Source organism: Liolophura sinensis, chromosome 7 (genome assembly GCF_032854445.1).
Source record: "Liolophura sinensis isolate JHLJ2023 chromosome 7, CUHK_Ljap_v2, whole genome shotgun sequence".
Lineage (NCBI taxonomy): Eukaryota > Metazoa > Mollusca > Polyplacophora > Chitonida > Chitonidae > Liolophura > Liolophura sinensis.
In genome coordinates, this window is record NC_088301.1 from 33,263,551 (window position 1) to 33,276,393 (window position 12,843).

At 36.3% G+C, this 12,843-nt stretch overlaps 2 protein-coding genes across 4 annotated transcripts in view; both read left to right on the forward strand.

Annotated features, from left to right (window-relative positions):
• The window catches only part of LOC135469634 (heparan sulfate glucosamine 3-O-sulfotransferase 1-like), a 143,581-nt gene that overhangs the window by 28,806 nt on the left and 101,932 nt on the right, over window positions 1-12,843 (forward strand). The gene's annotated exons all lie outside the window — the stretch shown is intronic.
• The window catches only part of LOC135469633 (heparan sulfate glucosamine 3-O-sulfotransferase 5-like), a 127,880-nt gene that overhangs the window by 26,130 nt on the left and 88,907 nt on the right, over window positions 1-12,843 (forward strand). For 2 of the 3 annotated variants that reach the window (XM_064748153.1, XM_064748157.1), the window contains exon 2: window positions 1,152-1,329. The gene's annotated coding sequence lies outside the window, so the exon portion shown is untranslated. Of the gene's footprint in view, window positions 1-677; window positions 1,330-12,843 lie in introns of those variants that run through there. The other variant, XM_064748154.1, reaches the window with a different exon arrangement.

The window sequence follows — 12,843 nt, forward strand, 5'->3', positions numbered from 1 at the left end:
AAAAAACTGTAACTGTAAGTGAAGTACATTATTCTGTCTTAAATGAATGTAAAGTTAAATTTAAATTGTAGCTAAACTCTTCATTGTCATGTGTGTTTTCATTTCTTTTAAGGAAAATTTTAAGAGGATATATCAAATGATATTGTCTGTATTTGAATACTAAGAATGGCTTAACTCATTGCGTTTCAGTAAATACCAGACTCGTACCTGAACTATTACTAGTGTTAAAGCGATTTTAAAGTTTGAAAAATTTACAATGTAACCCAATTTACATATTTTGGAAAATTTGTTATTGATTTTGAACAAAAACTTATGTACACATGACGCTGATATTTTGTTAAAGACATTTATTTCAGCTATTTGACCATGATTTTCAGTATAGCCTTTTAGGATTTGTGGGCCAAATTTACTAAGAAAAAATTGTGCTCTTATTTATGAAACAAAAATTGACTAATCAAGAGGGTGAAAGATCATCCCGTTCAATACTATCACTTAATCTAGCCAAGCCTTGGTGTATAAACAAAGTGCCTTATGGCACAGGAGAGGGCATCTGGTACAAAAGGAACTTGTACTTTTTGGCTCTGTGCATATGGCAACATATTCCCTTAACTCTTGTGTTCATTCATTCATTACATATTTTCATTGACTGAACCCTCAGTTTCATCAAAAGAAAAAAACAAGACCACAGAAAATGAGGAAATACATGTTCTGTATATACCTCTCTTGGCAGGATAAATTTCTGTACATATTGTAAGTCAAAATACACAGCATGAAGGTTTACAAAAAGGTAGTAATATTTGGAATATACCAAAATGAGCCTTTTATGGCCTAATCAGGTGCATGTTTTCATAATAAAAATCAGTTTCCAATATTTAGACAAAAAAACATAGATGACCAGTCTGATGTCGCTGTTCCTATTGTGTCACTTAAATCATGAGAAAAAAAGAAGGCAATGACTGATCTGAGTATTTCATGTATATGAAGCACAAAGATAAAAGGATACGGCATGTGTAGTTGTCTTTCCTGGATGTAGCAGAGAATACTTCAGGTCTAAACAATGTACACTGAAGAAATTAGCCAAAAATCATGGATCTCGAGGAAGTCTCAATAACTAAATTAAATTGGTGCATGCCATATTTTTTTCTTCACAGAATTGAAGATTTCTTGTCAAGGGTTGAGAATTACAGCGGAAATGAGGACGGCAGTAATTCAATGAAGTGGTCATTAAAGTGCGAGTCAAGCACTCAATCGGAAGCATCTCAAGTTGGTGACCAGACATGCTTGTTAAGGAAGTGTGCTGAAGCATCTAAAGTGGAAGGCGGAAGGAGGGTGAGTACAGTACATGGTCATACACCAGTGGGGGCAATCTGTCAGCTTATCCCAATACCACAGTAGCAGTAAGAGTTTCCTATATTAGATATATAATGCAAATGCCTTGAAATTCTGCTCTGCTTGTTTTTTATCACGTTCTGTCAGTGTATGAGGGTAATAGGGTGAGCTAGGGTAATACTGAAGGCTAGTTAATTAATTCCCCTAAAAGTTTTCCAGAGGTGTTCTAAAAAGTGTTATCAGCTTATCAACTGAACAAGTAGCATATGATTGCTGCGACTTATTTGTATAGGCCATTTTGCCATATTAGCCTACTCATTTGCTTTCTTTCAAGGGAATCACCAAGCTTCTGTAATGCACTCAGTATATGCTCCTGTACTAAACTTTTAAAGTAGAAAGCGGAAGGAGGGTTGAGCTTTGATATTAGTTGTTATCCATATCTGGTTCAAAGTCAGTAGGGTTTATGTTTTGAATTCTGAATACATGCTAAATTCCCCCTCCCACCAACTCATTTTCTTTCTTTCAAGGGAAACACTCAAATTTCTTTAATGCACCTGTATACTCCTGGCATTGGCACATAATCTTCCCATCAGTCAAACAGATTCTGCTATTTCTGTTGCGGAAATAACATGGTTGCTTATCTGGGTTGTTTTACATGGATGGAATTGCAGTGACATAGAACTGCTTAAGGATATCACACTCTTTTTGCCATCTAGCATTCCTTAAGTGAGCCAGATTACACCATGATCATGTTGATATAGGTTTGTGTTACTGCCTTCATTTCCTTTCAGAGGGGCATACCATTGATTGCTGCTGGAGCTACCCCTATCCTCTAGACTAGCAATCTGATTACTTCATACTCTAGTTTTATTTCTGCAGCCCATCGGTCTGGCCATTGTGTCACTATAGGTCAGAGATATCACTAGCATTCTGGAATCGTTTGACACTTTCTATGCAGATGGTGCCAAAACTTTTTGGACATTTGTCAAGGAAAACTGTTGTATACTCTCTTGTGGTTACCATAGTATTGTAGGTATAAAGAAAACCATTATGGGAGAATTGGGCCTGGACTGTCCTGGTGCCATTGATTACCTAAAATGTTACATTTGTGATCTTCATGCATGTATACGATTTCTTCTGGTAAATATTCTATTAGCCATGTATCATCTCCAGTGTCACCATTAGGACTATGATATTGAAAAGATACCCTGAGACCATGGAACGAAATTAGTAGTTCATAATGGCTTGATGCTGGCATGTGGAAGCTTAAACCTTTTTGAAGTTATCTAACTATTTAGTAATGTTAGGGGGTGTCTTCTGCATGCTGCTTGAGGGGTGCAGCTCTGTGTCAATTTGCGTTGTTTTAATTTGATTGTATGTGAAATGTAATGGCAACAGGGCATTTGAGTAATTTCTAAACCAGTGACGTCTAATACATTGCAATTAATGTCAATGCATATTTTTTTTAACCTAATTCTCTTTTAGCCATTTATGTATTTACATGAACATTTTGCCAGCTATCAGACTGTCGTTACTGCTCTTGTCTTACTCTCTATGCTGTACTCTACGTCTTTAATTATACTACGTGCGTTGTCAGCTTGAAATCCATTCTTGTACCAGTGAACACTTTTGTTCTTGAATTAGAATTTATAAAAGGTAAATTGTCAAACCTGAAGCTAACAGATGAAATAAAGCCGGCAAGCAAAGATAAACATAGCCTGCCTAATAAAAAGAAGTTGGTGCAAGCCATGGTTTCTCGTTATTTTCTGTATCCTTCAGTGTTTCTGGATAGCTGCATTATTTTGGTATTACCTGTTTTGCTGTATATATATTTTTTCTTGGTATTTTTCGATACATTCTTCATTTTCCACAATTTACAATTCACTTGATTTTATACAACAAACCTATGGTTGGATATCCCACAAAGCAGAAAGCCGGAGGTCACTATTTAGGTATTCAAATGTAATAAGCTGACTTGAGTAGATGTGCTGGGTATAAAAATTTGGCAGAATGCCTGCAAAGACGACTTGTCAATTTGCTCCTTGTTGAGACACTATAGATTATTATTAGTAATGGGTATGAGTATCTTATTCATTCTGGTAGGGGAAGTGTATATAAGTATGTTGGTCCTAATGAAATATGGACACGCTGGCCTCAGCGGTTGATCCAAAGAATCCATCAAACTTAATCAAGCTGTCTGAGTGAGTGCTGGCCATTTCTTTTATTGCTGATGTTTGTCAGATGCTGGCCGTTGGGTTATTATTTGGTAAACATGGCTGGTAGATTCACGTTGTTATCGATGCTGGTCTGATAGCCTGACACAATACTCCTCTATTGATTAGGCTATTTATAAGGGATAGAAATTAAGATTCAGAGATTGGGAACCTCTGTCCTGTACCATAAAAAAATTCTTAATACATTGCCAAGTGTACTACATGTACATTGTACTTCCATTATCAGTTTTAGAGTAATTTCCTGGAAGGTAACTATAGTAAGTTTTTATATGAAATTGTTTTTACTGCTAACTATTTTGGTAGGTCACAAGGTACAAGGAGATATTTGAAGTAGTTATTCTCATCAAGGGCAATCTTATTTTCAAGAGGCTGAAAATTACCTGTCAAACCCTGTTGATGCAAACTTGTGTCAAAGGTGAAGGTTCAGTCCCATCACTTCTGCTAATGGTGAGAGATTGATCTGATTAAACAACCATCTCAAATGTGTGGAGTTTAAGACAAGATGCTGCTCATTGGCACCTGAGCATGTTAGCTGAAGAGGTTTGGAACTATCATAGGTTCTGTGTAGGCTCTGAACTGCATGTTCAATTCCACCTCTCATGTTTTGCTGGCAGTGGTTTTTAAGTCCGAGTTTTGTCAGGTGAAGTTTGGTGATTTTCTCAGGATTCCTCCATCTGCAATCCTGACTGCCATCATTAAAGTGAAAAATTCTGCAGCACAAGGGCAAACAACTAACAGTCAGTCAATCTTGTCTAAACTACAAGTATGTAATGATAGATACAGTGTACTGTGTATATGTTTCAGTGCGTCTGGTTTGGCAAAGCATGATGGTACTCCTTCAATAATAATTGTCATAATGTTACTGTTCCCAGTCCAGAAAGACACTTATAAGAGATGTGATGTACAACTGCTCATCCATCAGTCCTCCATCTCTTGCTCTTTATGCAGCTACAGATACATCTTTGTAGATGATCAACACTTACGATATGCATACATTTCTGGATTTTTGCACAAAAGGCTAATATTGTTTTTGTTAATTTACAGATTATGGAACATATTATCTTTTTTACATTTTACTTGTCTTGGCCTTGATTTCTTCGAAATCAACCCCATCTATGGCACTGTTGCCCCTTTTCATTACTTGCATCAGCCACTACCCCTGCCCAAATCCCTACCAGCATCCTGGCAGGGCAATGTTCAGTCCAAGAACTGGATTCTGTAGATTGTTGTTCCATTGGGTTATGTCTTTAAACCACGTGGAATTCATGCTTAGATGGGCTTATTGGTGAAATGTTCAAATGTGCTTCAACAAGTCAAAATGTGAAAAATCTGCTGAACAAGAAAAAATGTTACGCAAATGTGTTACGCCAAATCTGGTTTGCAAGAATCGTTTATGAAGTTGAAGTACAATGAAGTACTTGTATTTCATTGATTAGTTGACAACAGTTACATTATATGTAAGGTAGATGTTGTAATAATTCAAATTCAGCCATGTAAAGTCCACCTAAGTCATGTGCCACTTGACATTTGTTTTGCAGACATATGACAGCTAGGCCATCAACGTAGTGTTGAATCAAGGTTAATGCTGTTCCCTTTAAATACAGCATTTCATGACACCTCTTATTTAATTTTTACAAGATGTTCTGCACATACATTACATTTCAGGCAAGAAATGCATCCTCCTTTGTTCAAGTCAATTGAAGTCATTTTTGACCATTTTCTAAAGGTTTTAACATTCACTGTTGGGCATTTTAATGTCACTACATCTCATTGTGAGAAACCTCACAAGCAGCAAACCTCATTTCATCATGCCTCCTAGTTTGTCTGTGTCTATGATGTTTATAATCTTTATTCTTGAAAACCAGTCACTGACTTGGTTTACAACTGTAATGGCCACTCCACTGTGACACAAAATCTTGTCAAATTTGTTTTTTTTTTTTTTAAGAACATAGTTGTTAGCTAGTTAGTTATGCATGTTTCTCTTTTGTAAAAAGCTAATGTATAAAAGTCTGCACAAAAGTTTATAGGCTACACCTGATTACATGTCATTGCTATCTGCCCATCTTAACATCTAGGTCTGCAAGCAACCTGCGGATGGTCGTGGGTTTCCCCCGGGCTCTGCCTGGTTTCCACCCACCATAATGCTGGCCGCCGTCGTATAAGTGAAATATTCTTGAGTACGGCGTAAAACACCAATCAAAAAAAAAAAAAAAAAAAAAATCTTAACATCTATTCAGGCTTTATACATGTAGCTACTTTTACTGATCATAAATATAACATAATGTATGTATATACACAATGCACTGTCAGATTTGGCAGTCTGAAGAAACAGGCCAGTACAGGTGCATATAAGACATGGCTAATTGTATATCTAATTCAACCATTAAAATTCTACATGTGTATATAAAATTATGCTTTTGCATTAAATTGGTCATGTATTAGCATGTATTAATTCTTTGGTGTGTATTAGTTCATTCATATTTTAGATTAATTTTGTTGGTGTTGTTGATTTTCCAGTTACCTGAACCTGTATAAAGCAGACATACTCTTACTAAAGCCTTCCTGAAGTCTCTTGATCTGTGTATAGCAGTCTAGAGTATATTTGAAATGTGAACTGTTATTTGTTCAGATGAGGCACTTTGCAGTTGTCACTTGGTCTGGCAAACAATCGAGGGAAGTTCTGTTGACTTAACTCATGGTGGCCAGGGTCTGTTATTTACTTACTGGTTTCTGTCTTCTCAGTTTTATGTGCTGCACTTTGGTTATACTTTCCTGGTACTTTAGAATTCTGATCTCTGAAGCAAAGCATAAGATTTCCTACCTTCTTTATTGATCATTATCTTCCAATATTATTTCAGAAGGTCAACTGTAGGGTTTAAGGATCAGAGGTTTCTTTAGTTTTTTCCAAGACCAGGGTTAATAAACTTTGGATATGGTTTTTTTTTTTTTTTCGTCTGTCTTGAGCTCTTACAAGGAGATGGTTTCAGAACTGTTCTTGACTTAATGAAGATTGTCGAAAAGGCAAACTTTCTTCCTTCTTGTAACTAATATTTACTCCTGTTGAATATGTTTCCACATGGCCTGGCTGGAAGTCAGTTTGGCTAGCTGTTGCTCTGTTCATTGTACAGCATTTCTGTTTTTTCATCTTCAAGAATCTGGCACGAAAGCTTTTTTGTTCCAAGGAGAATCAGTGGATGTCAAAGCTGTTGAAGAACTTGCTAACAAGTTTCACTGGCACAGATCTCATTTGTTGGAATTGTCTGTTGGCAAACAGCACTGAAGGGGAACGGTTTCGCCAAGATGTTTGCTCTAGTTTGCCCATAGTGATTGTCATAGAAGACGTTACAAGGTCCACAGCGTTGTGGGCTGCATGAGATTGCCAATAGCTGAAGAAGCAAGAGATCAATTTCCTGGCAGCCCCTGTGCAAACTAATCACTTGTGAACGTGCTGGCCTGCGATGACAGCGCCCTGGTTGGAACATGCTGGATGACCAGCAATCTGATCACACGCCATCAGCTCAAACGCCAATATGCTTCGATCCTACTTGCTCCAAGATTCTCCTAAATGCCCCACTGGGCACTACCATTCCAAAGCTAACTTTTGAATTAATCAGGCCTGTGGGAGTGTTAGCAATGTAAGCTTTATTTTCTTTGATTCACTCTGTTAGCTCATTATACAAAACGATTGTCTGCTCTCCTCTGCCTCATTATAGCATGTTGAGTGGTTGTCATCCTTTGGGAGCTGCACTGATTTTGTTTATTATTTTAGCTAAGTCCAGTCACTTATGCAACAGCGTTGCTCAATTTATCTTGTTTATTTTTCATTATATCTCCTTCCTGCCAAGTTGCACCGGTACTTTCAGAATTTATGTTTGGAGTAGGCCTATATGGGAGGGCATTATGTTATGCCGAGTCATGTCAAGAGCAATATAGACTAATGACAGCATGAAGATCAATGGCTAATTTTATGTATTTCTTTATTTGTTGCTTTACTATGAAGGTGTTGCATGTTTATTAGTTTGCTGAAAATAAAAATTTTGATTCTGAACCATTTCAGTAAAACCATCATAGTCCTGTACTAGTCGGTGTATTATAATGATGTTCACAACACTTAATCTACTTAGCACGGGCAAAACAACAGGTGGTCGGTTCAGGTCTCTTGCTGTAATTGACGGGTCCTTCAATCTATGATGAAACTGAGCAAAGTTGCAATTTGCATGTCAATATCACTCAGCTGTTTAAATTTGAATACTAGTATACTTAGTCAGTTGTAGATGTACGCCTCCTCCAGTTTTTCACACAAAGAATGCTAGCCTATTGTTAGTCAGGGCCTACATTGATGAGGTGTGAAGACATACATGTATGTTCCAATTTAATGCAAACAAACAGGGTAAAAATAAATTTTCTTGCGAGAAAAAACATGTAAAACTCGGCCAAATTTGAATGAAGTGGAGGCTTGTGCTTTGTTTAACATGCGGAAGCATAAAAAAATCACAAATTTAATATTTATCAATATTTTAGAAACGGACAAACATTGTTAAATGTACTTCAGTTATCAGTTTATAAACTTTTCCTTCTACATGTATCTTGTAACCATTTTTTTGAAGAACAGAAGAACCAGTCCAAGCATAAAGAGTGCTTTTCAGAAGTGAATGCATGCATCAGAATTAATCATGTAGAGATTAAGGGATTAAAGATGAGTGTTTAATCGGGCCTTTGATCAGCAAGTCTGTCTTAATCCCCTAATTCTGCTAAAGATCACCCATCACCATACCACTCTGTTGTTGAGGATTACAGTACAAAAAGGACTAACTGCTTGACACCCTTGAGTTTAGACCTAGAGTGCTGACAAGTCTCATTCAAATTCTTAGTCTGAGATAATACACACAGTCAGGTATTATCAGCTCAGCATAACATGTAATGTGACAACAATCTCACATTTAACTCTGGCAATAGACGGTACAACATGGTCTAACATCTCTAACTGTTTCATTTCTGGTGTCGAATAATTTATTTAAATTTGTTTAAAAACGGAAATGGTTGACAACACAAGCAATTAAGACTTGAATTTCGTTTGAGTCCGTTGTCTTAACCTGTTGACTTCTTAATCACTGTTTCGATTAAGTGAATCCTATTCTGCATGTATTTATTGACTCTTCAGTCATATGCCACAGCCTTTTAAACTTCAAATCGAACATCTCAAACCAGAGTCTGCCATGTTTGAAATTCTTTTTTTTAACTTCAAGGTGATGGGCCTCAAAAATGTTATCCACCCAACAATCTGTTTACAGAGCATTCAGTTCTTATAGAGAGTGTTGGGTAAGATAAAATTTTTGTGGCACACCGCCTTGCCCAAAGTTGAAAAAAAAATTCCAAACATGGCAGATGTCAGTTTCAGTTGTACGATTCGAAAGTTTAAACGGCTGGATTACTATTGAAAGATGGTTTACCAATGCTGGCTTTGATATATAACATTTAGGGCGTTTTAGGGAATCGTTAGATTCGTCAGTGAAATTGTCCGTGTGGAAGGTCTGTATGACTGGAGCTAGACATTACGTTAGGAACCTTTGGGCTATGCAACCACCTGTCTGTAATATTTTTGGACTTGATATTTCTGGTAAATATTATAACAAGTGACCAGTAATTGTCATTTACTTCCCGCACACAGTTATGCTGGCTGACTGTCAGATGTTGTTGTTGTGCCGGGTCTCTCAGCGCGTGAGGGTTACACATGTCAGATCTCCAGCAGTGTGCGGTAGGGTACCCCAATCTCCCCGTGTGCTTGTCATGGATTAAACCCTGAATTCTTCGTAAGTTTTGCTGCCCACTGCATCCGAAAAGGTTGCGCAAATACAGTAACTCTGTCTGTTAAAAACACGAAGTAGATCAGTTCTGGAATTGAGAACTAGAAAACACACAACAATTTCAGGATGAAAAGCAGAGGAAAAAGAAAACAAAAAAAAAGAAAACAAGAACAACAACAGAGAATATTACTTGTGTTTAACATTACCAATTTCCATTTTAGACTGTTATCAGAAGGTGTCATGCAATGTTATATATACCTAGTCAAACAGTTTCGTTTGATTTCCCCCGAGAAAACAGAGGGAGAAATATTAGAACCATGTTTGAAAAGTCAGAAGGGTTGGGAGAGTCATATGGCATAGGTGTGAGTGAATTGAGGGCAAAAATGTGGGGAAGTCTCTGGTCTTATGCCTGGTGTCCCCTTTCTTGACTGGTGGTGTATCTGCCTGAATCAGGGTACAGAATTTATGTACTTATCTAAGGTCAATCTCCACCCACCTGCACACTTTGGCAAGCAGCCTCTATTGTAACACTAGCTCAGATTTATGTTGATTAATTTCATGTTAAGGCTACATCTTCACTTTAATGCAAGACATTTTCTTGATCCCTTACACCCCTTGTCAGATATCTCACATGTGCTTCATTGATGGTTATTTGGGGGTGGGGGGGGGGACAGCTTCCTACACACCCCTCATCAGTTTTCACCTTTCTTTTCATCACACCTGTATGAGCTAAGATGGCTACAGAGCTGCTAACATGCTTTTTCTTAATTTAGATTAAGATTTGTTTGAAATTAGTTATATATATAAGAATATCTTAATTTCTGCAAAACTTTTTATTAACCGATTGCTTTTGGTATCCTAGCAGGTAGTTGTATGAAATAGTGAGTGCTAATTTTGTCATGTAAGTAAAATTGTTGACACTGATTAATTTTTTCACTTCGTTTACTGTAAAAGCATAATAAAATTTTGTGTGATTACAGACACAATGTTCATCAGATTTTGGCTTGTGTCATCCATCTAAAAGGAAATTGGCATGTATGACTGAGAAAAGTTACTTAAATAGTATTCATGGAATTAAAGGTATTCTAGCTCAGAGATCATGGTTTTCAGGAAAATTGACAAAAAATGTTCATTTTGTATCTCGTAATAACTCCTACAGGTATTATATACATATTTTTTGTCAGTAGTCGAAAGTCTTTAAGAATAAACTCATCTCCTACATACTTATGTAGGAATACTGGACCAGCTAAGCACTCTCAATTTCAGCATTTTTGCCAGTGTTTTTTTATTTTTTCAATTTTGGAGGAGGGTATAAAAATAAAAGTAAAAAATCATATAATTTGTGGAAAACGTGGACTCTCTCAAAAACTGTTCCTAATAAAAAAACCTATGTAAGTGATCAGAATTAGGCCTTGCAAAGCTGGAAAGTCATGTTAAGCATTAAGATTAGACAAAGTTAAAAAAAAAAATTTTTACTTTTTTTTTATTTTTTGATATTTAAGGTTTGGTTCACCTATGAAAGTTTGACTTTTCAAATAGTCTGTATGATTCAAGAATGAATTGCAAATGTTTAGCTTTCCAAAAGCACATATATATTAAATCTGCAATGGTATACTGATATGTTATATATACTAACAAAATTATATCATACAGTAGGCTGTAGTTTCATAGCTATTATGATATATAGCATATGTCATATTATCATATTATGTCAGATATCCATCTGACAGCACAAACAGGCAGAAATAACACATGTAGTAACAATGCTAACCGAATGCGTGTTCTGTCTGTAACTTCCTGTGTTCTATATGATAAATTTGATAGGAGTTTACCTACTGTGCCACACTCGCACTTCAATCTCTATCGATCTGACATGACATTTGCATTCTCATCAAGGTATTTCATGGTTATTGCTAAATTTGCCAGTGGTTTGGAAATAGTTTTTTTGAAAGTGTCTGTGTGCCTAATAGACTAATCTTTGAAGTATCTCTATTGCATGAAATTGGGTTTCTTTGATGATCAAAGCTAAGCCAGGATAGTTAAATGAGATGGCACAGTAGATAAAAGCTATTCATGAAGTTCATTGCAAGTCGTCAGCATGAATGAGAAGAAAAGCTTCTGCTGTACAGTGCCATTTGCTTTTCTCAGGGTTTGTTCAAATTAACTTCTGTCAACCAGTCTCATGTTGCAGCTGAAGTTGACATTTATACCTGGAATTCTTTGTGGCTTTTCATGCTGGCTATATACTGTATTTATTTAATCTGTATTTTATGTCACCAATGAAGAGAACTTTAACAGTGAAGGGAGCCATGCAAAGCTTGGTGAAAATCCCTACATTTCTCTAGGTCAAGCACATGTTAAACCTTTTGAGCTTCAGCCTAAAGTGTGCAAGAAAGAATAATGTTTGAGCTCGCAACCTGGCCTCAGGTTTTTTGCAATAAACGTTTAGTGGTAAGCGTTGAAATCTATATCTAAACTTACTGTGTACATGGATCTTTACTTACATTTATATTACATGTTTTAAGATGAAAGAACAATGCAGAGAGACTCTCTGTTACATACCAACAGTCTGTGTTAGCTCAGGTCATCAGTGTGTAGATATCCGATAATGGCACTACAGTACGGCCCCAAAAACTGTATGAGAATGTTGAGTTTATATCCATCAAAATCCCAGTGTAATGTAATAGTGTACAGCAAAGCCTTACAGGCTCCAGATTTGACATAATATTATGTGAAGATCATTTCTGTAATCCAATTGATAAATACATTTAAAAAATGGGAAACTCTAGCTGTAGAATTGATTGATACAGCTTGCTCAGGTAGTGTACAAAATAACTGGAATGGTGACATGTATAAGATTTATTTGATATATTCTCATTTTTCTGAATGTAGGTAAGGAATTCCATTGGACAGTGAGACCTCGTATGCTTTTATTGTTGCATGTTACTTAAAAAATTCTAAAGAGTTATGAATTTCCATGTGTGTGTTTTGAAAACATTGTCTTTTGTGTTGTAGATGAGCAAACCATGAGCTCAAATCATTAGGTGAAATAACAAAGTTTGTTACAATTATTGCAGGACTCATTACTCATGACTTAATATAACTGATATGTAATGTATTTAATATATGTGTTAGAGTTTTTCACATCATATGCTGAAAAAGTAAGACTATTTGGTGATTGTATGTTGGGCAGGTTAATTAATTGGTGAAGGAAAAAGGGTGTAAATACTGCTCCATATACATGTAATGTCTTAAAACTATGAATCATCTCTTGTAATATCTTGTCATATCTGCATGCGAAAGGTCTTCAAAGAATTTCTTATTGCTTTTCAACTACCAACACACTTGCCCAGCATATTTTAATTGTGGGAAGTAAGACAAATGACAAGTAAAAGAACATTAATACTGCCTTATTCCACATGAGGTGAAGAAATTATGAGTCAACATTTATGTGAAGCGTTAATCTGGCTTCTGGA